This window comes from Diachasma alloeum, unplaced genomic scaffold (genome assembly GCF_001412515.2).
Source record: "Diachasma alloeum isolate Michigan unplaced genomic scaffold, Dall2.0 Dall_scaffold_01012, whole genome shotgun sequence".
Lineage (NCBI taxonomy): Eukaryota > Metazoa > Arthropoda > Insecta > Hymenoptera > Braconidae > Diachasma > Diachasma alloeum.
Genome location: NW_021681124.1, coordinates 126,194 through 130,167, shown reverse-complemented (window position 1 = coordinate 130,167; position 3,974 = coordinate 126,194).

Genomic DNA, 3,974 nt, shown 5'->3' with positions numbered 1-3,974 from the left:
TGATAAATCTTACTGCAATATCTCGCGATTTTTAAACTCATCGTAACCTCCCCTCGATGAACTTTGGTCATTGTCATCTGAGAATGATAATGAAAATGATAATGAGAACGATAATGAGAATGATAATTAATGATATGAAATTCTCCAACAAAATAACCAACCAAAAGTACTGGAATCAAGTCATAAAAGTACTCGCGAGAAGTAGAAAAATTACTTGCTCCAAGCATTAAAAGTACTTGTGAGAAGTAAGAAAAATGCTGACAGGAAGTAATAAAAGTACTTCCTCCTAGTACTTTTCCTACTTGCTTAGTAAATATTGTACTTCACCCAAGGACATGAAAAGTACTTGGGACAAGTAGTTTCCCAACTTTTCACAAGAAAACTTCTCCCAAGTAGAATTCAGTACTGGTGAGTAGTAACTTTTTTTTAGAGTGTATGTGGATTGTATTTCTTGGAGAGATGAATTGATTTCTTATAGGAATAGTCGAACAAAATGTTCACAAAGAATTCTTCTTGAAAAGATCTGTTTTTGTTTTTTTTGTTTTTAACAATATCAGGGAAACATTGGGTGAAATGGACCTTCTGACTTCTTGTTTCAATATTTATAACCAAGGAACAAATTTATCGATTGAGCTCAGTCTAAGCTTATTACAAAGAGGCTGACTGTACTTTAATTTAAAAAAAAATTCTATTCCATCAATACTTCAATTTGACATCATCATTTTGAAAAGGGTTCAAAGTATCCATTTAATCGATCCCATCGTCTCCTACTAATTTTCCCTAAATAATCACAAAATTATTCGCATTTCACTGTCACTTAATTTAGAGAATTTTTTTCCACGGAATGAAAACATTTTCAGTTACACTCGGAGAAAAATAAATATTTTCTTTTCACATTTAACTATTCACGGATATCTAATACTTGATCACACAATATTTTCGACACATCTTACTTTTGTCACATTTCCAAACATAAACCGATAACCTCACAAACATTGCATAAACTACCTTTATGTCCGAGGTCCGTATATGAATATAGATATGGCGGGATGAAATTCGAATTTTCGACGAGAGAAAACAAAATAAAACACCGAGTCAATTTTCCGTTTCATTCTAATAAGTGATTTAACGTGAAGAAGAACATTTCCCGTGTTTCTCCATAACAACATTACAAGTTGTAATTTACAACCCACATTCAAATGCGCTGCTGGCAACACTTCAACGTTGGATATGAGGCTCAGTTAGGCTGGCGCAGCCAACGTTACAACTTGATCCTCCGACTTTATAATGTGAATTGCGACAATGTCAATATCAACCCGTTGCTATGCGCGTATCTTCTTTACTGTTAATCCAAAAAATAATTTTATGCCACTCATGCCTGAAACCGGCTGGATTACACACTCGACGCTTCGCGTCTCGTGTCTAATTCAGCCGGTTTCAGGCTTCGTGACATAAAATTTTGTTCAGTACTTGTTGGGAAATTTCGTCCTTAACGTGTGTGGTTACATCACTCGCCTTCGGCTCATGCTGTAAACTCCACACATGTTAAAGACGATATTGCCCTACACGTGCTGAAATATACTATAGATGTATTCGAGGGGGAAGTTCTGTCGTGTATAGATACGCGGTGCGCTAGGCCTGATGTTTTGCTCAGTCGGTCAAAACTTTTCTTGGTCGATACGCTACTGCGTATCTCCATTTCCAGTTAGAATAAGAGTGAATTTTCTCTAACTAATCAGGGGCTTTGGCCGTAGTTGGAAATTGCAGAATATGCTTTTAGATAAAATCAATGAAGCATACAAATTTTTTTCATATGTTTAACAGGTTTTGAGAACTTCACTGGCGTGGTGCCGTGGACGCGAGTAACGAAGGGTTAATATGCATTTATAACCAGATAAATTCATTGTGCTATTGACAGCAAATTGAATGGGATCTAAAAGCTCAACAGACAGTAATATGTAGGGTCGTGAACGTTGCAAGGGTCAAATAAAAGAGACGGGTTGAGTAATCGGAAGGATCAAACATTCTTAAGGGCCAAACAATCTTTGAGGTTCAAAGGAGAAAGGCAAGGATTGAAATACGAGAGTCAAACGTTGCAATTATCATCGATTTCAAGGGCCCACTTTGTGAGGGTCGGACGATGACCAGAAACATACAACAGTATACTAATATAACACAAAAAATACGAAACTTAAAGTTTCAACGATTACAATGCTTCCATTCGGAAGCAAAAATTGTCAGACTTCAACGTTTTTTTATAAAAAAAAAAGATAGTGGATAAGCAATCTCATTCATTTCAAGAACAATGAACATAGCAACGAAATTAACAAAGTTGTTTGCTTGTTTGATTATACCCAGATTCACTCGCAATCGTTTCCATGCCAGAAGAAAATTCAAAGTAGAAACTCAACAATGTTGTTCATCGTCAGAAAATACTTACTCTTTCTTCGAACCGGCGATACTATTCGTCAACTCTGGAATTACTCGGGCAATGGAAAATAACTGAAACTCCGTTTTTGAATATAGCAAGAACTTTATAAAAGACGAGGCAGACTCACAGATGGTTTAATAGTTACATATCATAGTACATTATGTGTGTCTCGAAGAAATGTGTGTCATGTATAATTCATATTATATTTTTCCATTTCCTTCATTCGTGTACAGTGATTATTATAATTATTAGTTTCTTGTGTTATGATAGAAGAGATACATCAATGTCCTTCGTATTTCTAGGTATTCTTTCACTCTCTGGGAGCATTCGATTTCTTTTTTCTTCATCAAGATAGTTTCCGCATTATTAACAATGAATAAATATTAATCAATCATTTAATACATAAAATTTTTCTTTAAACTCTTCTCCAAATAGGCAAATTTGGTTAATTGATCATTCACCAGTGGACGATCGTTGATAAAATACAGGCGAGGTAAAAAATTAATGGCAATAATTTTTTATTGAATTTTGGTTGAGGAAAATGGAGTTTATAATTCCATTCTGAAACTGCGCTGGAGTCATGGTTCTCTCCAGCTTTCAAATAAAGATAACTGTATCAATCCATCTACCTCACAATTTCATCTAAAACGGAAAATAGATAGACGGAAAAGATAAAATTTTAAATGAAAAATTTTGATACAGCTGTATTAAAAATTCTCATTTGTGTCAAAATCCACAATAACATATCTGGGAACTATCTCAACAGTGGAATAATCCCCACCCTTTCATTGTGATTCGTTTTTACATATTTCGAAATGAAATTGCAGTGAAGTAATTTACCCGCACGGAATTATTTCAGGCATGTGGGGGAAGGGGGTGAAATAGGAGACAGGCAGACCCACCATGTATATACCATTAGCCCTCCATTCATCGTATCGTGAATTTTTGCCGCGTTTGCCACCCAGTTACATGCCTATGTCCTATATACACAGGGATGAGATAACGTTTAATAAGCAGAAATTTGTTTTTTATAGAGTCAATTTTAGTGCAGACATTGACTTTTACATTAGAGATACTACTTTTTCACACATTTAGGGTCTTGTGGCTGTCAGAGTTGGTTCCTTTGGGTGTCCCATATATTTTGGAAAATTGATAAAATTAAACAGTTTTGTTTTTAATTTTATCAATTTTCTTTCATTTATGCTCTATAAATTTTGACAAACAAAAACATCAAATAAACTTTTGCACAATTCAAAGATTGATTTTCATTAAGTAATTAGTCATTGTTTCTTTATATTTTTTTCATCACACAAAATATCACCTAACACTAATGAATTTTATTTTATCATCTATTGCTTGGTTTTTTTTATACTTAACTTGCAATCAGTTCGTTATTGTTGATTTCCTTTGACGTTAGCGAGCATGACATACATGAATAAATTCACAAGTACGCATTCTTTGCGAGCGATTAGTTATGAAAAATGTGGAATAATGATCGTAAATAAATTACAATAATGAGACAATTTTTGTTTCTTTTTTTTTT